Source organism: Ornithodoros turicata, chromosome 3 (genome assembly GCF_037126465.1).
Source record: "Ornithodoros turicata isolate Travis chromosome 3, ASM3712646v1, whole genome shotgun sequence".
In the NCBI taxonomy this organism is placed as follows: domain Eukaryota; kingdom Metazoa; phylum Arthropoda; class Arachnida; order Ixodida; family Argasidae; genus Ornithodoros; species Ornithodoros turicata.
This window is the reverse complement of record NC_088203.1, coordinates 22799418-22824821: the sequence shown is the minus strand read 5'-3', so window position 1 is coordinate 22824821 and position 25404 is coordinate 22799418. Positions and strand designations below refer to the sequence as shown.

Sequence of the window (25404 nt, the reverse complement as noted above, 5' to 3'; positions counted from 1 at the left end):
GAACACTAACGTGTAAAAATTTATCCTATTTAAGATGAAAGAGGTCGTTACGATTAAGCAGCGATTTCCAACACACACAGCACCACAATACCATACTCGTCGATACAACGGCGATGGCGATGGCATAATGAGATGATGCTAATGTCACTTCCGCTGGATTGGCATATGTGTTATTTAACATTTAATCTCCGCCACGCCAATTATAATGAACGGTCACAAAGATTAAAGGAGATTACAAAAAATAAATACTCAATAAGCACGAGCTGAAGCAATGGCGTCTGCCCGTCTGCCCAATCATGATCCATCATGCATCCACCCAACCAGTTCGAACCTGTTCAGTTTCAACCGTTGAAACTTGAGGCTTTCCGGACGCACAGCGGGTAGCAGTTGGGTAGCGGGTAGCAGCGAAAATCTTTCGAAGTTCTACCGTCCCGCACGTTTTGTCTTGCAATTTTTGAGCATCGAGAACGCACGCCGTGCTGTCTAGTGACAGAAACGGTTGAGCTCAACAGAGCTCCCAGAGTACACTGTGGTGGACAGCGTTCCTTTGTTCTCTGGCTTTCAAGTTTCGTGGGTGAGTTCATTCTTCATTAAAGTATGTGCTTGCTGCACAAAGCTCGCATGTGGCAGAGATGCGTGGCGTACAATCCCAAAATTCGCGGTCACCCTCCCGCCGGCGCGTCCGCCACTATGCTCAGCCGCTATGCGGGAAGCGACCTTACAGGACGTGAATTCAATGGGAGACGGCGTTTATGCCAATTAACAGCTAAACAGAATTAAAATTTTAAGATGTCATCGTCTAATGCAGAAGAACACCATTCATAGATAGAACCATAGAACCCCTAGAGGCATGAAAGGCGCTAGCAGAATATAAACCTAGTGCACCCTGGCCAAATGAATTTTAATGCATTGCGCCTATGGGGATTCCGTCGATTTTTGCACAGGGCCCATGTTTAGACTACGATTTTTCGTCAATGACAGTCAAATTCTGGAAATGTCATGGCATATTTTTAGTCAGTAGGTCCTCCAGGCCACATACCCACCACGGCACGATGTGTGACTGTTAATCCTGATGCACCCAGGGCCTTCAAAGTTGCGACCACTGATCTCTATGTATAAAGGCTGGATCGCGCATGGGAGAGGGGCTCGTGGGGAAGAGGCGTGCCTTCGGGCCGCCATGTTGGTGGGCCCTAAAGTGCTGTGTGTGCCCATAGAAAACAATGGGAGGCAACAGAGATTGTGAGTATTTATTGCGCTGCAAGCATTGGTCGTTGTTTGTCATCACACAATTTTGTAAGGTGCCAGTATACTGATGTATCCTAACAGTGTTTCACAGGTGTCCTGCCGTTCGATTCTTAATTACGTTATGTTTTGCATTCCGAAACTAGACCGTCACTGCAGTGCAGCGCTGGGGATTGTACTACAGCACGTTTCCCAGCCAATATTTCAATAAGAAACGACTTAGCCGCTCCGTGCTGCAGCTTAATCGGAGGGCAGAAACGAGAACGCTTTTCATCCAGCCAATCGGAGCGCTCGGAGGAGTGAGGTGGCTTCCTTTTGGCGCCGGCGGGCAATGGCGGGCCTCCCGATACCACGCTGGGATCTTTTGTCATTTGTGCGTGTGTATGTGTTTGGTGCCACCGCGTGAGTAAATTCCTTGTCACCAATAGCTGTTTGGTGTCTGAGCTGTCAACGATGAGCTGGAAATTTGCGCAAACAACGGAATCGACGAAAATAAATACGACTTGTGTGTGACCGTGTTTTGGTCGTCGGTAGGTAAACAATGTGTCTCGCTTTTTCTGCCGTTCTTTCTCTGTATTGTGTCGCGTTTGTCGTTCCAGCGATTGATGATTCCAGCGGAAATGCTTCACGATAATTATAAAATGGAGAACATGCTTCACAATGTAAATTTTGAGGAAGAGAGCTGGAAGTGTCGGTACGATCTTGACGTAGCAACAAGAACGAAACGCATTTTCAGGATGGCGGCTCGGCTATGTGTGACAGGCCCACGGAGTAAAAGGAAGGAGTCCGATCTCCGCCGCTCACCCTGCTGTAGAATCTGAGTCTTAATTCGTCGTATAATTTCGGCCGCGCCGCGGCGCTGTTGTGACCTGGGAGGCTGGATTCCGAAACCAGTAGCCTTCACAGTGCATTCTTCCACAAACAATTTCATTCTAGGGAGCACCGCTAAGAAATGTTTTTATATTTTAATATAATATGTGTACATTCGCGGTGATGTCTGAGAGTTTTATTTTGCATTGCTTGAATATTCTCCGAGAAAAAAAAAAAGACTTTCTTTCTGCTCTGAGGGGAAGCCCAACCTACCTTTATCTGTATCCGCCATCTTGCGCGAGTTGGTAATGCGAGTTGTTCGAGCGCGTACTTTGTAGCAGCTCTGCCCATGGTGTGTAATTTGTGAGCACCCAAGAGCAACTGAGAAGGAAATGCTTTCTGGACTTCATTACGTACTTTCGAGCTGTGTGGCGACGATTTCCCCGAAGGTATTCGAAACTTCTTGCAGTTACAAATGCGCAAAACGGGGAGGCACATAACTATATAACTCTATCAGCATGCAGTCAACCCAGAGATGACCATCGATTTGGGAGCACGCAGAGTGCTTCATTTATTGAAGGCGAGACTGTTTTCTCAGCAGTTTAGATTTCTTTGCCTTCTCACCGTGTATGCGGTTTTCCATCTTGCATGCGATGTGCAGGCGCATTACAATATAGTAGTGTACAACTGACTTTGTAACATCGGTTTTGTGCTCAGTGCATCCTACAAGGGGCACTGTTGTGCTGGATACCTATTCTACAACGGAAAAGAGGATCGTTTCATGCATTGAACTGCTAAGTGCCCTCATTATTATGGACTCTAAGTGGTCAATTAAGGCGAGAAATTCGCTCGATGGAAACATGAGCCCTCCCCTGTTTTTCAGCGATATAAAGTTATACCGCTCGTCAACGGTTTCATTTGTGACAAAGCTCATAGAGCATAGCGGGCATGTGCAAAAGCTAAGTATCTTCCTTGCAACAAATCCAGCCACATAAGCAACAATATCTGTTTTTGATTGGGTCACACTGTAGTCATGCTGACCTGCGGTTACTTCCTGTGGCACTTCTCTGGTAGATACTGTGGCAATAAATGTATCGAGCATTTGTAGCAGTTCAGTGGGTCCATGTTGCGATGCATCAGCTGCATTGAAGTCAATCAAGCTTTTCAAAATTTCAGCTCCTGTCACATTACTGCCACGTGGTGGCTTGATGAGGGAGTACGTGCTAAGCAACCGAAACATTTGGACAAAGAGTGTCGAGTCTGGATGTTGGTTCTGCCCACAGGAGTTCCTCATCATGCCGAAAAAACGCTGTAAAAGCCAATGTGACTGAGCCATGGTTCTCTTCATGACTTAAGTTATGCCTACCTCCAAAGCATCTTGATTCAAGCGAGCTGTCATGAGGTACCGGAATTCACATTCAGACACCAAGTACTGATGTAACTGTAGTGTTGCCTGCAATGTAACCTTTAGCCCATCTGAAGTTTGTCTGATCATGAAACCCTCTGTATTGCCTGGTGGGCTGCAGATTGTTTCCCACTCGCTTATGAAGGCAAGAAAGCTCTTGATTGTCTAGATAGAAAAAAAAAACTATTAGAGGAAATAAATTACAGGAAGCTACATAAACATATGCATAGCAGCAACATTATTATTTGTCTGCTATTTCATTTAATCTACAGCACACTCTATCTAATGTATGCATATGTACGATAGACTGGGAACAAGTTTGTTTAGATAAACTCATTACTTGTAGCTTTTGTGGGTCTGTAGTGAGTGCATCTTTTGGAGTCCTCGCATTCATGACGTCTACCAGCTGGTTGACACGTTGTACGAATGCAATTGATGCATCGCAGTCTGTCAGGTAGTCGTGATGAGGCTGATAATGCTTCATCCCCTTTGCAACAACTGAACAGCTGAACAACTGTGTGAGCAATAGAAAATAGCTGCTTTTTATTGCTAATATTGCTTATTTTACCGTGGCTCTTATACAGTCTCTGCTCGATGGGCAAATATGCCGATTGAGAGAACTGGATGAAGTACACACATATTTTGAAGCCTAAATCATTGCCGTGCGATACCTACATCTTTGGTATCAGGCTAGAGGTGACGTTCATCACAGGAATATGTTACTTTATTCATGTCTCTCACCTGGAATGCCGTGGCCACGTTCATCTTTTGATATGGGCGTGGATCTACATGATCCGGCGTCAGCTTAGGGCATGCTTTCAGGTTGTGCGCCCTGGGCCGATCCATTTCTACCACTGCACTCCAGTGCTTTATGTCAACTATTCCGTCTGGTGTCTGTGAGGTGTTGAAATGGCATTACCAAGAGATGTAAAGCATAAGAACTGTAATGATAGTTACTGTCAACTTTCTTTTCTTCACAAGGCTGTTCCTCAAGCATTTTATCAAATGTGGGAAATCAGATGTGAACCACAGTTGCCTTGAAAAGTTGCATGGATGGGTACAATTGACTTCACTGGTGTTGACTCCAAAGTGAGACCACATGCTCCTGTTCCACGATGCCCCATCAGTGGTCACTACATCTACCAGGAGTCCTGCATTCTCAAGTAGGATGATGCACTCGAGGACAAGTTTGTGCAGTACATTTCCTGGTGCACTGCCCTTGCTGAGGAAGCATGCCAAGGCCTGAACCCACTTGCCCCTGAAAGGCTGGAACATGAAGACCAGGGCGTGGTCTCCCTTCTTGCTCTTCTGGGACTCTGGTGTGTATTTTCCCAAATTTGTGAATCCATGAAGCTTTATGAGGACCGGTCTAGTGATCCACCCTCTGTCAGCTTCATCTCGTCAACGAGGAGGGCTCCTAAAATTTAGCGATATTAAGTGTAAATCCCTAGTGCGTATGTTCAAGTTTTACCACACAGTGATATGGGGTACGAGCAACGAAGGTAATGCATATTTTTTAAAAGAAGGATAAGCTGTACACATTTGTTGCAGTTCAGTAAAATGCTACCACTGCCATTCAGTATTCCATGTTTTTCCTTGGAAGACTTGATAGTAACCAGCATCACTATCATAGCTCTTACACACATGCATGTGTATACTTTTTCCAGGCATCAGGAACACATTTGCTTGCACTCTACATGATTAAAATAACAGGTGAGTGTCCCACTTCGATTCTTTTGCACATCCGTCACAGTGTTTGTAGACTGTTTATGCTCATATTTGTGAGGTGAAATACACTCTTAAACCCGTACCTTTTATTGTAACTTTTAGAAACATGTAACTTCTATATAGACGTAGATTTCGAGATTTCTTATAGGTTACACCACTGTAACGTATATTTAGAGGTTAAAAGCGACCAAAGTCATGTCTTTATACAACACGAATAGAAGTTACATCTCGGAAAAAACAAAAACAGCTTGTTGTAACTTATAAATGTACCCTCTACTCCAACACTGTAACTTCTAAGCGAAAGCTCCAACGATAATTTCCTTGTTAGTTTCTTATCGTTTGTTTTCCTTCTGTTTTTCAGCCTAATGCCGCGTTTCAGCTTCCCATTCCAGACGACAGTTGCGAATCTACGCTGTTATTTTTTATCTGTTTCAGCGTCATTTATACGTCGACTACATGTTATCAATGCTGTATGAACACAGATTATAAGTTCGCAGTCTGGAATACTGATAGTATGTTTCTTTCTAAAGGGTGGAAAACCATTGTCAATGCCGCAACCACCAAGATTTCCGATTTCGCTGCATAGTCGAGCCTGGTCTAGGTCTATCCACACTGAGAGCGGTTTCCTTGAAACGCTTAACGCTCGTCGTCCGTCCGTTAGCAAGTTTAATCTGTTTTAATCAGTGGTTTTCCTCGCGTTTATCATAGTATAGTCAGGAACAACGGAAAAGCTAGATGTCGCTAGCAAACAAGGATATTTTCGGTGTTCTCAGGGGAAAGTGTAGTGAGTGCGAAGATTGCAAAGAATATAACCGAAAACGAACGTCACCACCGCAGCCCTAATTCACACACTTCATACACTGGGTAAGCGTACATTTTGTGCTAGGTACGTGCGTTATTTTGATAGCAAGAGCCCTTAGCGCATGTTTGTTGTGATTATGGCAAGCGTTTTGCGGTCCTGCATATGAACTCCACTTACGCTTGCTACTTTTCTGCTCTTACTTGGTCGCCAAGTCAATACACCGGCGTGCATTTTGCGAGCTGCGGATATATGCATCGAGATATATAATTCGCAGCTTCCTACTTGTTGTATTCTTACGATATTCTAAGACTCAATCGCGGAGTGAACGCCTTCCCGCATTTATGCTGCTTTGTACCTTGTGCTTTGTACGGATTTGAATGGTTCCGTAACTCTCATTGCCCAAACTTTCGTTCCCAGGATCCCACATGCAGGTTCACATACCGTCACCAGCGCAATGCAGTACCTCACAAACCCGTCCCAGAGCGCCTCCAACGCTGATAACGCAGTAATGTAGTGTCTCCTGCGTTACTGTACACTCATATTTCTCAAGGTTGTGTGCGTTTTATGTAATACTGTATTGCCATTTGCGCTCGCCTCTGCAACACGAATGTGGAATAAATTTTTTTCTGCTGCAATTTTCCATTTCGTTGGGTCTGTTCAGCTTAGCAAACATAGGTCAGTTGTTTTGACTCGCTGGCTTCCTCGCACTTTTATGCATTGCTTCTCACTTAGAAGATAGTTCTTTTTTCCACATACATGGTAAAGCGACCATGGTTTCTCCTCACATCAGAATCGCACTTGTGCACAATGTGTCACCTCTCGACAGACTTCTGTTTTTGTAATATACATATGTTCAAGATCTCCTTTTCTGCTGGTTCATTTTGGTACCTTGGTGTGTTCTTTAAATGTCTGTCCATATCCCACGCACAGGGTGTTTGTTTTTATTCGCATCACACCAGCGCTGATTTGACAGGTGGGTTATGTTAATTTTCGCAAATTAACCCATCCGTAGTTACAAACATTTCCGACATTTCCTGACGCATGTGTTTGTAACTACGGATCGATTAATTAGCAAAAATTCACATAACCCACCTGCCAAATGAGCGCTACTCTGTTGCGAATAAAAATGAACATCCTGTATAAAAAGCCGCACGTTGGCGTAACCTTTACGGGCAGGTGCTGGATTGAAGGCCGTAACCTCTAATTAGTGGGTTTCCTTGTAACTTTTATAAAAGGAACTGCTCAGAGGGTACCTGGTATCTTCTGAAATAGAGGGTAAAATATTGCGATTTTTTACCCTTTACTAAAGGGTACCGAGTTAAGAGTGTATCCCGCACATGGTAAGCTACGGATTGTAGTAATAAAGGTAGTATTTATCATGTATTGTTGCTGAAAAGTGCACGAACTACTCTATCAAATCTGCTGTCTGATTGGACGCCATCAATCTGTGCTTCCTCGACACCTCATTGATTGCTGCAAAGGGTGGCTCTCTTTTATTCCTCAGACGCTTTCAGCCATATGTCGGCACAGTTCCCTTAGAAGTCGGCCCAGGACGCACATTACGCAGGGCATCAGTCGTTGCCCACATATGTGAGGCCGACAATGGCGAGCCCTTTCTCCATCACCACCATTCCATAATAGAGCAAGTAATATAACATACCGTGCTTGTCTTCAGGTGCCATTGCAGCTGACCGAATTTTAATGCATTCAAAGACGCTTTCCTGAAACCCATAAATGCCCTTGACTTTGTTGATGTAGTTGTTGAGTGTGTCAACACAGGGAAGTGGGAGCAGGTCTTTGGAGCGCAGGTGCTTGTAGAGTGCTAGGCTCTTTATCCTCATTAGAAGGCACTCGTACACCCATTCCAAAGTGTAGCGACGGCCTTGTGGACCCTTCCTTTTGGCATTTGCAAAACGTTGCCTGACTGCTTCTTTCTGACTATCAGGTTGAGAAGTTAATGCAGCTTCCACAGTTTCATTTGACAGGTTGGCACACTTTTCCCTCAAGTGGTTGACTTTCTGATGTAATTTAACGACCTGGTGAACCAAAAAAAAAAAAGATATTACAAAGCATGCTTAATATCTCCTTTGTGGTGCTGCTTTTGTTGTATAGGTCTAAAAAATCAACGCAGTGGGGTGGCAAGCATATGTTACTGTTTTCCGGAGGCGTATTCTCTGCTGGTTCAACTTCTTTCTAGAGGATTTCGGTGGTCGTCCTCGTCCAGATTTCACTGCATGTTTTTGTCGCCGCATTGTGTTTTTCTGTTTAGTGGTGTCCAGTCGACAATAGATGCATCTGTCGATTTTTGGCCCTCTTGAGGTGCTCTCCGCTCCCATATAGTACCCTGTGCACTTGTCTGAAATTCTTTGAAATTAAGCAATCATTAACATTTCATATCAAGATTGAGAATGAAAAATTTAAAAATGAAAAAAGCATTATGCATCAAGATTGAGTTCTATCAAAATCCAGCACATTAACATCCTGTGATGTCTTATAAAATATTACGAGGCCTTAATTACCCACCTGGAGGACCCCTTGACTCCAGGACACACACAAGCCTCATCGATGGTTTTCAAGATTGATGTGACCTCTGAACCAGACACTGCTTTCTTTCCACTTGTTTCTGGCATCTGAACACACCTTTCGTCGAAAAAGACTAAGATTTCAAGGTCAGCCTTCACAATGATACGTTTTGTCACATTGAACATGTCATCGACGTATACAAAAGCGATGAATTTTTTCTTCACATCAATTGATGTTGCCCACTGAGAGTTAGGTTTCTGTATCTGTGTCGCTTCATCGAGCAGTTTTGTGAAGGTGTCGTGGTCATCTTGATTTATTGGTGCAGTCACATCCACGAGATCGTCCTCATCAACTCTCGGTACAGGGAACTCATGGTCGTGGTGAGAACAGCCAGGCTGCGGCTCGTCACGGTAACATCTCATTACGGCCCGAGTCTCATTACGGCCGAAGTCTCATTACGGCCGAAAGTCTCATTACGGCCGAAAATCCTTTAATCCCCAAGTGTCTCGTTACGGCCAAAGTCTCAATACGGCCGAAGGTAGTCTCATTACGGCCGAAGATGTCTCATAACGGCCAAAAAGAAAAAAGAAGCTTCCACCATAGTAGCTCTGTATATACTGTATTTTATGCTTCCCAAAATGTGTCCGAGGCGGTGTGCCCCCACGGCTTGTGTCACACACAATGGTTCATGCACACAATATTGCGACAGTGTTTCATGCATCCCTCGTGAAAAATGTTTTTATTGTCATATGTGTCACACGATATTTGTATGTGTTACGTCATTTTCTCTCAGTATTCAAGCAACATCCTACTCGTTGGTTCTGTGAGCAAACTGTGTGTGTGTGTGTGTGTTCTGAAAAGTACTCCACAAGGGAGCCCACTGGGAGCTCCAGGAGTCACATGACCTATGACCATGATCTTCTCCCCCACTAGCTGCCTTCTACAATTTACGTCCACCTGAAATTTACAAAAAAGTACATAAGCCACTGAACAAAATGACAAATGCTCTTGTTTGATGATGACTATAAGACATATGCTGTCAAGCAGACTTTTTTTTTCATATATTCGAAACATAATTAAGAATTATGGACAACAATGGCAATTACATCATAATAATGCAGCTGCATAGCCAGGAAACTATTTCAGGAGGTGTTTTATGAGGCTTGACATGGGGTGGAGGAGTCCTCCTCGTCAGTGCTTTATCCAGACCCCCCTAACTTTTTTGCCTGTGCACCCCCTACAGGGGGTGCCCTTGCGATTTCAGCTTCAGATACGTCTGTAATGATATGTTAAGCTGTAATGACGTAACTATTCCAACAATTTTTTCCAACACCCTTCTCGTGCTTGGGATTCTGGATAAACCACTACCCCTTGTTCATTTTCGTGGGGCACTACATTAGAGCTTATGCCACTGCACTGATGTCACAATGTTAAAAGTGTGTGTCACTCTGGGCATTCGGAATTCCTCTAAGTTACAATATGTAAATTCAGAATATCCGAAGGGTAAACATCAGATGTTACCGGCAGGCTTCATGCTGAAACGCGTGTACGCAAAACACTTCCGCCGTGGTGGGCGACGCCGTTAGTGTAATCATACACGCAAGACAATTGCGGGCACATGGAGTAATGGCAGCAACCTGAAAACGATACATTTTCTTGTTACATATCAGTAAGAACATAGAAGCCATCTTAACTGTAAGTTTGAATTTCAAGCACGTCTAGCATCATTTACCTATTTTTTTAATGGCTTTTCCCCCCTCTGAGTAATCAAAAATATACATTCCCACATGTTTCGTTTTGTCGTTTGTAGGAAGCGCTAGTAAGGGAACAGCACTTGGTTGGTCACATGCAAGCCATAATGCGAGAGGTGCCGATATTTCGATTACGCGATCAAAAATTAAAAGTCTAGAACCATGCACACTTCCCCATGCAACTACTTCCCCAGCATCGTGAGACATGACACCCATGACATGACACCATGTATTCACGTATAGTGTAATGATATGCAGGAATGAAAAAGATGCCAACATACCTGTAATCCAGTGTCCCATAAGTTTGATTCGATTTTTTGGCAGCTACCATGAAGAGCAAATGCACGATTCACAAGTTTCGTTTCGCCATTTTCATTGTTGATTTCGCAAGCGTCGAGCAATCCCACGTGACCTCCTTTGGATCAGTGAAAAGTGAAAATTACTCGCGTCATGAACATATATGTTCATCTCAGCGCAAATCACGTTTTGCATGCTATAGAAGGAGGGGGGATCAATACTATTCCTTTCGTGTTTTGATATCTTGTTGTTTTGCTACTCTCACTTCGGAGTTCGGATGGTGTCTAGCAACGCTGGGTACCTCGTTTCTTGTGTGTGTGAGCGAGTGGTTGCTGTTTACGATGTGTTCATATATCGCTTTGTAGTGCTGTAATGTGCAAATTAGCGGACTTTATAGCGGCTCTCTATTTTCCGTCGTTGTCTTTCGAGCAGCGCCTGTTGTTCCGGTAAAAATCGAGTTGAATGTATCGCCACAGCCCCAACGTATATCGCGCAGTGTTGACCAAGACCAAGTCAAGCAGGAATTCTGGTGAGTAATGCTTTCGTAGATTGCCTGTCTTAGTAGTGTGCTGTCCACACATAGTTGGATTCTCATAAGAGTAATTTAAATTAATCAAAACAGCTGAAGTGCCTGTAATAGATGTAACTCGGTATCCGTTCGTAGGTTTGCGCCGTTTCTAGTTGGTTGCGCGTTTAGGAACAACACATTTATTCGAAGACGATAACATACCGATAATGCATCACCGTACAGCAGCATTTACTCGTATCATTGTGAGCCATATTTCATTTGTTAAAATTTATCGTCGTATTTCTTCAAAAATAAAAGCGCAAGTCGGCGTACTTGAATTGATCTCCAAGAACTGCTTACGTCGAACGTCTGCAAATGTTGTACTTATGTGCCTTCGCGCACCATAGTAGGCACAAAGCATATCTGATTAGAATAAATACTTCAAGAGGAAGTCATTCAAATACATTGTTATTTATAGCTGGTTTTCCATTCCAGGCATGGTATGTGGCTGCACGAAGGATTCCGAAAAAGAGAAACAACAACATGGCTAATAGGATGTTGCTGCCCAGGGAGTCCTGGCGAAGAGGTGAGCTGTTAAGATCATCATAAGGTTCTGTTGTGAAGTGAGAAATTTTGTAGTAGTGCACGAATATTAATTCGTGCACTACTTTTATAAAAAAGAAACCAGAAATGGGAAGTTATGCATGCATCATTTCATGAATTGTAATGTATTACTATTTGATATTCACATGTTTCCATTAAGGGAATGAACTACTGAACCTATATTCATATCATGGTCATGCTCTGTGTTTACCTGGAAGTCACATTTTTAAGGCTGGTCATTCTTTTGTCTAAATGAATATTTATGTTAACCTTGCATGAAATAGCAGACACGTATCAACACGTGTGCAGCTTGTGCACATTAAAACGAGCCATGTAGAGACAAATGCTTGTTGTTGTTTTTTTTAATATTCTAGCCTATTCATGGTTGCTCATCGCTTCTTGCAGGTTTACTCATTCCAGAAGCAAGAATTGTATCATTGTAAGGCGAATGGAAATAAACTGACATCGACTGAGATAGGTGCTCTGTCATGGCCAATGACTGTAGGATGGCTCCAAAAGCGTCACAACAAAGCCAATATTCATCTAGCTCTCTACAAGTAGCTAACTCCACATAGTAGCCTGCTTCACAGCCTACACTACCTTGAGGGAGTACACATTACACAATATGTTGCATTGTGCTGTGGTATGATAACATACCGTTTGTCTCGCAATATGTGTATATAAATATGATAAGGGCCCCAAAGGGCACAGTGCATGCCTTATACCCTGCTGAATATATATCCATACCTGGCTGCGACATTGCATATCAATGCAGGTTACAATACACATTTTGACATTTGGCCGTTATGAGACATCTTGGGCCGTAATGAGACTGCCTTCGGCCGTATTGAGACTTTGGCCGTAATGAGACACTTGGGGATTAAAGGATTATCGGCCGTATTGAGACTTTCGGCCGTATTGAGACTTTCGGCCGTATTGAGACTTTCGGCCGTAATGAGATACAATCCTCGTCACTTGGTCCACGCGCGTGCTTTACAGGCACAGATCTTTCAGCTGGAGCTTTTCGTTTGCCTTCTTTCCGTTTACTTTCCGAGGTATTCGGAAAGAGACAAGGCACACACTCTAAGAAAAAAAAAGGTTGAAAACGGGTAGAAGCGCAACAGTTCTCCCCGACCTATTTTCCCTCTACCGACTGCAGGTTGAAGTTGTGCTGTTTCTGCCCTTTTACTCAACTCTCTCCCCCTAACGGTAGAACCACTGTGGCAATCTTGCCACTATTAGGGTTCAAGTGACTCTTTTTTCTTTTTGTGTGTTTCGTAGCAGGGTCACTAATGGAAGTGTAAATGGAGTCACTCAAGCGTCGAGAATAGTTGAGGTTTACTAATCCTGCGCACAATGGCGTTTGGTCCAGCTTCGAGGTCACTGTTCAAGAGATTAGCCAGAGCGACCAAACACAGAGTGTCTGCGCTTGCGCGGAATCGCTGATTGTGTAAAAGGGGTCAGTATAGAGACGAACGCTGGAACAGACTGTCGGTTTGCACGTGGACATTGCTGCACCGAAGGCCATGCGTGCGGCCTAATGGCTATGCTGAGTCGGGTATTCGCATCTCCGTGGTGGAAGGTGTTATCGGTTCAGCTGTAATGGTATGAACATAAGCAAGATGGAGTTAGGACAGAATCAGGTGAGTAATTTTGATATTCAAGATTTTTCTTCCCGAGCGTCTTATATGCAGTGATCAGATGTGTTTTACGCATTGCGTGTTCGAGTTGATCGGCATGTCGTCTGACACTTTTTCAGCATCCTATGAAACTGCAATATGAGCAAATGCGTTTGTGTAATACACGCAGGTCACCATGACAACTTTAGCACGGCACCTTATCAGCGCCCGCCGGATGTGATTACAGGATCCACTTCGAAAATGAAGAAACGGAGCCATAACTTACGGTGAGCCACTGTTTGATGGGAGAAGGCACTCATCGCTCGAGTCATGTTTTTTTATATGTGCTCTGTGTTATTTATTTATTTATTTTTTCTTGGCTTTTGGGATAGCCTTGTTTTTGCATGCTTATTTCTGAGGGAATCACACATGTAAACATATTTCTGAGGAGTGAAGCATGTACCCTCGTTATTATTTATCGCTTATCTTAAATGCTCTTTAATGCCATTTACATTTCAGTCGAAATCATCCGTCCTGCCACGTGTTCCTCCGGGCAGATATTACACACCGAGCGAAGATTTGTGTGTATTTAGAGCGACACAGTAGTGTGAAACATCAAGCCCTCAGAAGTTATCCCGATGCCCTTGTTATGGTGCATGCATGTGGAATTTATGTGCCAGACAGTCCATGCAAGTGCTGTGCAGTCTGATGGATCCAACAATGGAGTCGTCTGTGTTGTGTCGTGTTTTCTTTCGTGTCTCCGTGCTCAGGCTTCTTCAAAATGGATGTACCTTTCGCATTGGTAAGCGCAAGTGTACGATTCCAATTGTGACGTGGTAATAAAATGCTGTGTCCAGTAACAGTTGTCTACGTATATATTCTATCTCATCCACGCAAATACTATACGTCAAGTTCTTCTCAAAAGGGCAGACATCCTTCATGAAAGGCGGAGTACATATTTCCCTACAAGGTCTAAATGCCCCGTCATTACGGGTAGATATATGCCACCGGAAGGCACAGCACGAATAATAGCAGAGATTCTTACTATTTCGGGTAAAAAATTATCTCCCAATAAGGGAGAACAGTTCTACTCACGGTAAAACTGTCTTCCGGGAATGGTTGAATATTTAGCGTCAAGATGGGCAGATATTTCTCATCCTTGGGGTAGAGGTGTCTTCCATATGGAGAGGAAAGATAAACCCCCCAGAGGAATAACAGTTAACCATGTAGGGGCAGAATTTTGCCACTAACAGGGTACAATTCTCTTCACACTCAGGGGTAGAACTGTTCCACCAGTGTGGTAGAAATGAAGGGGTAGAAGTGTTTCTACCCCTCACTTTCTACCCCAAAAGGGTTGAGAATCTGTAACAACACACTTCTACCCCAAAAGGTAGAAAATTACACCTTTTTTTCTTAGAGTCCTTTAGCGTTGGCTTTGTTCTTTCCAGCTTGTGCACTGTGCCATCCTTCAGAGTGGTGGTGTAGTACCTTTCAATGTCACTCTCCTTGAAGTGAAGGATGCACACTTTATCAGTCTTAGACAGCGTTTTGTCAAGTCTTGGAATGACTGTCTTCCATTTGTTGAACAGTTCTTCATTCTGAAAATAAGATCACAAATGTCCACTATCAAGTAGAAAATGTCCTGAAGAGCATGAGGAAGATACGAGGCATTCTGCACTATAATGCAATACAGTACAGCAATACAATGTAGTATAATGCAGTACAATAATAGTACAGCCAAGACAAAGCAAACGGAAATGTTGTGCCTCATTCCACTACATATTTCGAGGGGAAATTCATTGGCATGCATACATTTAAGTTTTGTTCTTTAGCACAATATAAATACACTAACAGAAGGGACAGGGCACAGACTAGAATTCAATTCAATTCACAGACCAGAAGCCAATATTGCAAGTAACTGCTGAAGCAGTCTGACAATTGTTCTCTCAAAGAGAGTGCACGCTCATTGCAAGAAAACATTATACATTGTTAGTGAAACGTTGTATAGCCGTAGGAAATACAAACCATTACCGCGTTCTCTGGGAGCACATGATCCACAATGCCAGGCAATCTCGATAGAAAAATGAAACGAGCATATCCTCAGGGCGCAACTTTTCTCCTTATAACTAGAACTTCTAGTGTTTTCTTTCTTATAAATTTGAATTGTAGAAAATATCTCCACCATACATTTTTTTACGAGTCCAGCAAACTGTACTTTATAATGATAGTTTATGAAGAGCAAAACTGATGTTGGGCACATTAATTTGCGTAAAAAAGAAGAAAAAAAGCTCTTGCACAGTTTGTGCCCAATAATTGTAACAGGTGCTGTATACCTTGCTTCCCTTTGCAATATTCCAGCCCAGAACCAAGTGCAGTCAAGCACCAAGCTGCCCACAGTGCTGCCAAGTGGCTGCCCACAAGAGCACTTCACAAAGGAGGAAGAAGAAACCTATTTGATGTTTTACTTTCAATAAACTAGCGAAACTATCGTATGTGATATATTGCCTAGATTACATTTTGAACGGACCTGCTTTAGAAATCACACCGCGTATAAGTCCATACTTCAGTCAAAATCTACTTAGAGGTTTCCGTATCTCCGAGATGGAAGCCGATAAAATGCGCACGTACTGGTTTCAGTTTCTTACCTTTGGCACGCCAAAGAGAGTGGGATTTTTCTGCCCCTTTTCTTTGTTTCTCTTCTTCGCAAGAGAATTTCCGGTGTCGCATCCAGGTATGAAGCAGTTTCTACTCATTGTTAAATTCGGCACAGCATCGTGTAGCAAAACACTTGGTGAACAGCTGAGCACTTAACTTTCACTACTGCGCGGGGTACCTTTGACACGCACTGGTAGTGCGCATCATAAAACCGGCTCCGGGGTAATAAACGACTCAATCAGTGACTGAAAGGTTGTTTATTCTGCTTGCACACGAAACATATTTTATTGCACAGTACATCATTTTCACAATGCTGTAATATGACTTGGAGTCCCTTCACAATTTTGGAATGCATTTGGAACATCTTTGCGTCATAACGGTAAAGGAAACGTGAAATTAACACAACCGAAGTTAACTCCGCAGTGCTTAGAAGAAGCGACGATGTTGCAGAACGTTTCCGTGTGCATATATCTTGATACACATTCAAAATTACTCTCTATCTTTCCACAACACCACTTCGCGAGAACAGCACACGACGAAACAGGATAGGTGGGCTTTCCCTCATGGCACGTAAAGCAGTCAAGATGACGATGTTACAGCTAAGAGAAACAGAAAGAAGTTTAAAGAAAGCTCATCCTGAACACAAAACCGTTCTGTCCGTGACACGCATCGTTTTTCTCTTATTTTCCGTAACGAGAAAATGCATCACGCACGATGCTCTGTCAAGGCTATTAGTTTCGGTATCCAGCCTACCAGGGCGCGCAAGCGTCGCCACACGGCCGTAATTATACGACGAATTCAGACTCATGTTTTCCGTCGAGTCCGGTCTCCTTCCTTTTACCTTTTACTCCGTGGACAGGACCCTCTCGGCGGCGTCGCGAACGCTGAGGCGGCGCAGCTTTTTGAAACGCATGTGTGAATGAGCCTTTAGGGTCAGTTCTCACTTGGCGACGCCCGATGCGACGTCGTGAGATGGCGGCGGAAATAAACGAGCGTTTCCGGTGCTGGGAGAAGATAGACGTTGAGACAAAAAAATTGCCATGCCGATCTCTTTCACGACGTCGGCAAGAGATGGCGAGAACGATACAATGGTGACCAATAAGGTGACAGAGAAAGGCCACGCCTCCTGAGTTTTCGTCTGCTTTGGACAACGGAATGCCACTGTGGTGGGAACATGAAAATCGTGCGCTCTGACGGGGCGGCGGAAATGCAGCTCTACTTCCGCCGCCCGTTCATGACGTCGCGTCGGGTGTTGCTAAGTGAGACGAGTTACTGCGGAATACTGGGAAAACGATGCAGGAACGTGAACTGCATGGAAACGTTACATGCAGTTCACGAGTCCTGAGACTCGGAGAAAACCGAGGAGAGCGGCAGTGACAGCTCATGGGATGTTGCTTATGCCAACACATATTGTAGTATGCTGTGAAACTTTTGTCGATTTATTTCGTTTATTTAATATATGTGACGTTCGTGGCGCAGGAAGTCCGCAGTATTCCATACCGTATTGCAGTATTGACGAGTTGACTCTCAGACCAAAATGTCAAACCATAATGTCAATGTCAATGAGAAATGTGACTAGTCTTCGCTCGATAACAGGACGCTCGAAAGCACTGTGATCCGGCACTCCTCGCACGTCTGAGACAGGTCACGCGTCTGTTCTCTGCATAGATCGAGAAGTTACCGGCAAAAAGAACTCGTTATGAGTTAAGTTACTGGGTGAAAAATATAGCTAAGTTAATAACAAAGTTCTTCATCCTGAAATGTAATTCGCGGTTACGGAGTTACTTCAAAAAAGAACGAATTACTTCCAAGTTACTTCGGACACAAAATGGCACTACGCAGGTGCAGCGCGCGTGAGCAGTTCAGTTAGACCTTGAGTTGCCTGCGAAGGAGATGCACACGCTTTGATCGTTTTCGTTTATGTCCAACATGTCGAACGCTTTGCATTTTGCTCCCTGTGGGCTCACAATGGTTCATCTTCATTTCAATGGCAACGGTTCTTACTTCCTGAATAGAATACTGTCATTGATTGAATGTCACGTTTTATGGCATAAAATGCCACGAAAGAACTGGAGAGAAAGTAAGAAAATATGTGGACGTGAGTGAAAAGCGAATTAAAAGTAACTTGGAACTTAGCTTAAGTTACTTTTGCAACGTTACCTGGAAAAGAAACGAGTTCCTCTGAACGTTACCACCGGGTCAGTACCGAGTTAGAAGAAAGGAACCAAGGTTACCAAAGGAACCAAGTTACCAAAAAAAGAAACTTACTGACAGTAATGAGTTACCTCGAACTGTGTTTCTTTTTTTTTGCAAACCCGCAAGGGAGCCGAGAAAAAATGACCCGTTAGAGGGCCAATCAACGGGTTTTCTGTCGTCGTACCGCCTGCTCCAACTTTCTCACTGACATTTTGACTCTAATCCTCATAATTAAACAAATTAACTAATTAATTTCGGGGTCATCGTTGCCGCTAGAAGTTGCTTCAAAGACCGCGGGGGCGACTCCTGCCTTGAGCTACCTTCGGCGCCATTCCAAATCGTGCTTGCAGAACAAATACAACATACGCGTCGCCAGGCGAAATGTGCGGAGCACGCACGTGTGACAGTCAGACATTTTGTTGAAGAAGCTTCGACTATGTGATTCCCGAAAGCTGCTTCCTAATTGGGCTTCATCTTACGACGTACGAAACTCATGTTGTCATCGGCAGAGTAGATGTTACTATACCCGGGAACTCTGCAATGGTTTCCACCACTCCCATTCGGCATGTTCTTCTTAAAGGTCAAGCGATGAGAAATGCGCGAAGGACAGAACGATACGGGACAAGTTCATAAAGGTGATAAATGATATGATTCTATTTAGGTCGAGTCATTGCCACAAACTCGCGTTTGCTTTCCAAATGGGGGCTCCGAGACGAATTGACAAGTTGTTGTAGATCAACAAATAGGCCACTTCTTAAAATATTCTTCTTTCTTTTGACAGTTGTAAGAAAATTTAGGGATGTTGCCACGGTCCCCGTTCACCTTCGGACGTCATCTGCTCAAAAGGGCCCCTGAGCAGACGATTTCTGCATCCCATCACGGACCTTCCTTCAGGGCAACGTTGCTGTTGCCAACGTTGTTGTGTTGCCGACGTTGCGTTGTTGAAGGGGGCGGGGGGGATATGTTTTAAGAAAAAGGGACGAAAGGTGAGCCAGGCAAAGAGCCGGCTTGCATTCCGAACAAAAAGGGTGAAGGGGAAAACGAAAAATAAAAGGAAGAACAAAGAAAAATTGTGGGATCAAAAACGGAAGGAAAGAAAAACAAAAAGAAATAAAAAGAAAGGAAAAGGAAAGAAAAACAAAACAAACAAAAAGAAAGGAAAAACAAAAACAAACATAAAGACAGGAAACTGAAAGAAAGAAAGAAGAGAATAAACACTAGCACAACGTTACATGCAGTTCACGAGTCCTGAGACTCGGAGAAAACCGAGGAGAGCGGCAGTGACAGCTCATGGGATGTTGCTTATGCCAACACAGATTGTAGTATGCTGTGAAACTTTTGTCGATTTATTTCGTTTATTTAATATATGTGACGTTCGTGGCGCAGGAAGTCCGCAGTATTCCATTTTCAACAAGGGAAATCGAAGAGTACACTTCTATATGGGCCAGGGTGTACGAGACTATCCCTTTAAGGTCAATGCGGCTAGTGACTCGATTTGAGTTTGAGGCCCTCGCTGAGAAGCATAATTGCAGGACCTGCACTACACTCAAGGACGTTGAACATCTATTCGTATCTTGTACACGATTCATTTCCAACCGTCAATCGGTAGAGAATACACTGGGTAGGCTAGACCAGCTATTTACCCAGACCAAATTTACTCACCCAAACAACCCCAAAATATTTTCCGCTGTGCAGTCCCAAGGGTGGGGTCAGTGTTATTGCAGGTCTATAGATGTATGTAACTCAATGCTACGTAACGTAACGTAACGTAATGTAATGTAACGTAAAGCTGTTAGAACGTTACAATATAACAGTGACCCCCTAAGTTTTTCGCAACAGGCCCCATGTTTGCAATTCTGGATAAACCACTAGGCTGGACGGTCGGCGGTCCGCTGGATAGAGAAGAATTTCATGCTTTGTAATGCACTGCTAATGACATTTCGTCACGTAATGATGAACTTTGATTTGAAGTAATGATTCTTTTGCACTCATGAGCTGAAACCAGCATTACGCGTTGCGCCTAACACAACCAGGAAGCTTAATCACTTGCACGCGTTACGAGCTAACGAGGGGCGGGGCACTCGTCGAGAAGGGCACGTGATAAAACACGTGCACGGCGCCCTACTTTTTTAATTTCCCGCCACGCGTGAGCTCGTAATGACTGTAACGGCGATGAAGCGATGAAGCCCCCAGGTAAAATCCTGAACATCGTTTTTCCTAGCCATTGTTGTCTCCGAGCCCTGAGAATATAACACGTACACACACACACACATTATATATATATATATATATATATATATATATATATATATGTGTGTGTGTGTAATAGGAAAAAAATAGCGGGAGCTCTTTGGCTGCACGTATAGCATATGTCTGTAACTCAAACATCGCCATGCCAGTACTGGACAGCTGTTTCGGCCTTCTTGGACCTCATCAGCAGTACGCGGGCAGGCAACGTTTGAGTGGATGGCGTCAGAAGGTCACGTAACACGTGATTCCTCCCGTCAGGGTGAGATAACTCACTCACTGAAAGCCCAGTGCAAAGCCAGTGAAGTATAATAGGAAAAAAATAGCTGGAGCTCTTTGGCTGCACGTATAGCATATGTCTGTAACTCAAACATCGCCATGCCAGTACTGGACAGCTGTTTCGGCCTTCTTGGACCTCATCAGTAGTACGCAGGCAGGCAACGTTTGAGTGGATGGCGTCAGAAGGTCACTAACACGTGATTCCTCCCGTCAGGGTGAGATAACTCACTCACTGAAAGCCCAGTGCAAAGCCAGTGAAGTATAATAGGAAAAAAATAGCCGGAGCTCTTTGGCTGCACGACGGGACTCCCGTCGAAGGCAGCGCTGACTGCCGAAACGTCGACCCCTATCCCTATATGTGTTAATAAACTCCCCTTTGTGTTTTCCTGTAAGCTCTTTGTCGTCTTCTGATTTTTCCTGCTTATTTCATTCTCGTGGTCAACCGCCCTCCCAAGCTTCTATTCTATAGGGAGGGCACCAAATCACCGATCGGATGTTTCCAAGAAACCTAATCTTCCAGTCTCACGCCATTTCAAACAACCTAATCCCCGATCGGATGTTACCAAGAAACCTAATCTTCCAGTCTCACGCCATTTCAAACAACCTAATCACCGATCGGATGTTACCAAGAAACCTATTCTTCCAGTCTCACGCCATTTCAAACAACCTAATCACCGATCGGATGTTACCAAGAAACCTAATCTTCCAGTCTCACGCCATTTCAAGCAACCTAATCACCGATCGGATCAGACGAGCATTCCAGGGAACAGAAGTGACTAATACCCAACAATCGGCTTCAGTTATCCAGTCATTGTCCAGGAATGACACTTTGCCCACACCACACTTATAGTCACACTTACAGTCAAGCGAGGTCGAGAACCCTGGTCGTGGCCTCCTTTTTGCTGACACAAAGACGGTGTTGTTAGGAAGAATCTTCTCCCTTTCCGACTTTGCACGTTACACAAAAGTAATCCACTGAGGAGTCTGGTCATTTCAGACTGAGAAGGTCCGCAACGAGGACCCCCGCGTTGCAATCACAGATGACGACATCGTCAGTGTCGTCGCTTCCGATAGTGTTCAAGAAGAATCTGATGATGGTGAAAGCGTGGATGCACCAGCTGTGACGCTAGAAAATGCGCGGGCGGCACTGAGAACAGCGCTATTATTTTTCGTGCAACAGAACAAGATTTCGCAAGTCAATGCCATTAGCAAAGGTTTGCAAGAACTGGATGCGTGTATTAGAATGAAACAGATGACAATGGATAGTTCTCTGTGCAATGGTCAATAAAGACGTCCTTTTAGCATCACTCTGGATTTTCGTGTTTCACTTATCCGATTCCCCCGCTATCCGGACATTTTCACAGGAAACGGAGTCACATACTGCAGGTGTGCAGGACGACGGATAATTTGTGTCTGAGCACTCGCAACTAACAATGGGTACAGACTCCGTCTAGACGCTGTTCTCGCGGTAAACAAGAAAGCGGCATATGGCATTGCAACAGCGCTTTCTATTCGACGATATTGAAACAATTTTTGCATTCGGTGAAAGCGTGAGTAAACAAGAGAAGCGTAAGACGCAAACTTTAAAGGTACTGTCAAGCAGCAGACAAGCATGATATGCCGGTTATGTGACTAGAGACTTTGTTGCTTCTAAATACCATATGCGGAACCATACGACCAACAACGCGCTATAAATATTTTTAAGTTGCCATGAAAGACGCGGCGTAGTGGAGCGGTGCGACGCCTAGTGTCAAACAACCCCTGTACAGCGTGCAACACTGAAAATTGGTATTACACACTATTACATCGGAACTTCGCTATTTTAGTAACCATATTATTCGTTTTCCTGTTTATCTATGGATTCTGAAACCCCTGTTAACAGTTTAACCTGTTAACCTCTGTTTTTGCGAAGTAACCCAGCGCTGGCAGTGTCAAGAGGACGCTGTCCGACTGAACGACCATCTCCGATCTATCTACCAGTCGATGGATTTCGTTGCCACACACCACTGCTCGTGTCAAGAAACGTCCATTCTACACCGACTACGCCTTAATGCCGCCAGGGCACCTCTACTTCTCTGTAAAATGGGTCTTCTCCAGTCGCCCAAATGCCCCACTTGCGCTGTTGAAGCTGATGTTCCACACCTTCTCCTCGACTGTCACAGATTCGACACCCCTCGAGCCACGCTGAGACGACGCCTACTCGAGCTGCGGTGCACGGACTTTTCTCTGGCCACTCTGCTCGGCCCACACCTTAAAAATGAACTTCACCGCATAGCACGCTCCTAGCCAACCATCATCTCGAAAGATATCGTTATATGCCCTTATTTGTTGAAACCGGGAGGCGTACGCCAATTTTGTGACAATTATGAACAGCATAAGTGTCACAGAAAAGGCGTGTGCGTCCCGTTTTCAACAAATCAGGGCGGATAACGGTATCATTCGAGATGATGGCTGGCTAGGAGCGTGCTATGCGGTGAAGTTCATTTTTAAGAGTGCAGTACGAGATCACACACAGCGGTCTGTGACCAAAGCAGTTCTGACTTTCTTGAGAGATTCAGGTCTTATGAACAGCCTGCGAACTCAGTCGTGCAATCTCATTCTTCTGTGCCCCACTCTCACACTCAACGCATTAACCTCGTGCTTTCCTTTTAAAGTCATCTTCTGTGATCCATCTCATCATTCTTTCACCGTTTGTTAGTCATCTTTTTTTTTGTCATCTTTGTCTTTAATCTACCTACCTCATCCTTCTTTCATCATTTGTTAGCTTATCCTTTATTTCCTTTTTATTTATTTCTTATTTCTTAATTTTCTTTATTTATTTCGTATTCCTTCCTATTTCTTTCTTTCTTTAATTCTTTTTGTTTTCTTTTTATTTATTTATTATTTCTTAATTTTTTTTATTTCTGGAATAGGAAGCCGACGTCTCGTTTGGCTGACCTTTCCTCCGTTTTTTTTTTCCTTTTCGTCTAATAAATATATCCCCCCCTCCTCGTAGCATAGGGAAATGGTGTCATTGGGCTGGTTCATCCACATTTCCATTCCAAATGTTGCACGAGAGCTTTGACGCACGCGTTTCTACCAGCCGCTTCGTATGCACAACGCTTTGGGTAGCCTTTTTGTTGTAATTCTGATGCATTCCCTGGGATGGAGAGGATAGAGTTACATTTCGCATGCCCCCATACACGAATTTCATACCAAGGTACAAGAACGTACTTCTGTCGCAGGTTTGCACACGCGTGGTACAGAATTCAGTGCATGCACTTCCTGTTTAAGGAAGGGATATCGAGGACGATTATCATCTTGGTGTCCCGGGGTGTGGGGCGGTGGGGGGTGAATCCCATATCAACTGGAATTGGGGATTTTTAGCATTCCTGGCAGGTGTAAATTGGTGGTGTTGTAATATTGTTCCTTTTTTTTGGGAGGGGGGGGGGGTAAAATCCCTGGTGCAACGCTTTGAGCAGCATGCTTGTGCTGAAGTAACTTGAAACTGAACACCAAAGCGATAGTGTATAATGTAAAAGTCAGTGTTGTTCAAGATGTCAGTGTTCGTCAACATACATTAGACACTATAGATCCCAACTTTCTTTTGCAGTTCCCAAAGCCGAGCGATTGGCATGCATAACAAGAAATTAGAAACTGAGTGTCAGAACCTTCGTAACCCCATCAGCAGAGCGTCCCGCCCCTCCTTGCACTCATGCACACAAATGTTTCTTAACTGCTTGACACGTACAGAGATAAAACTTTCTCAGTCCCAGCTTATGCGACGACCCACATAACGCGCGATTCCGGAAAGATCGCATCCGGCGACTTTCGATTACAGAGCTTCTAACATACTCTTTCCTCCATCAAATGTGACTTTTCAGAACAACGTTTGCTCCCTTGGGGTATGTTAGCGTGTTAGCGCAGCAGTCAAAGTACGCGCGCACGAGAGAGAGAGAAGGGCACGATACCCCAGAGTGGCGAGACCTCCATGGGCGAGACGGACGGTTACAAGGAATCTGTCGGAGGCATTCGACACTACACCTTTAGCGATGTCAGACGTTTGGCTTACGTATTAAAGTTTCATTTTTTTTTTCCTATTTCCGATTCCGATTCCATTTTTATCCGACAGGTAGCTTCCATCTATGAGACAAAAACGCAGTAGGAGAAACTAAAAAAAAAAAGAAGAATTTTAGCTGACCAGAAGATATTAACTCGTTACTGGAGACACCGTTGTTTATGCTTGTCAAACAAACATCTGGTTCGAACGCTTTTTAGTAGAGTATTCCAGAACAAACGGCGCATTGTCGTCCAGGGGATTTCGCGGAGCTAGTACCGGAGGGAACGCGAGCGCCGCGCCGCGGCCAACAATTGACACGAGGAATTGGGACGTCGTTTTCCCAGCCGAGTTCGGTCTCTTCTTCTCCTCCGCGGTGCCGACAATAAAACTTCCATTACCCAGAAAGCTGAGGGCGTGAGTGAAGCGCATAATCCAGGCTCCAACAGCTCCCCATACAGCCCATAGTTAGAGATAATTCACACAACACTGGGCACACGACCAATGAAATTGCGACGTGGTGGATATTAGCACATCCAGTCAGCCAATCAGGAGCCTCCATGTTTGGCTGGCTTTTCGGTCGGTCCTGGCTACCATCGTCTTCTACTGGATTTCAGGCCTGCCGCCGTTACTCGGTATTCAAAATAACTAAAGCGATTTTGGGGTAAAATAAAGATTTATTTGATACAAATCACTAAATCAA

At 44.2% G+C, this 25404-nt stretch overlaps 1 long non-coding RNA gene across 2 annotated transcripts; it reads left to right on the top strand.

The window, feature by feature from the left end:
- Positions 1 to 4542: 4542 nt before the first annotated feature.
- LOC135390040 (uncharacterized) lies at positions 4543 to 15774 on the top strand. Of its 2 annotated transcripts, none has more exons than XR_010421675.1 (3): positions 4543 to 4776; positions 5125 to 5170; positions 15647 to 15774. It is a non-coding gene; the product is annotated as an uncharacterized LOC135390040 (long non-coding RNA). The 2 variants fall into 2 exon arrangements; XR_010421674.1 differs by lacking the exon at positions 4543 to 4776 and adding an exon at positions 4861 to 4959.
- Positions 15775 to 25404: the final 9630 nt, after the last annotated feature.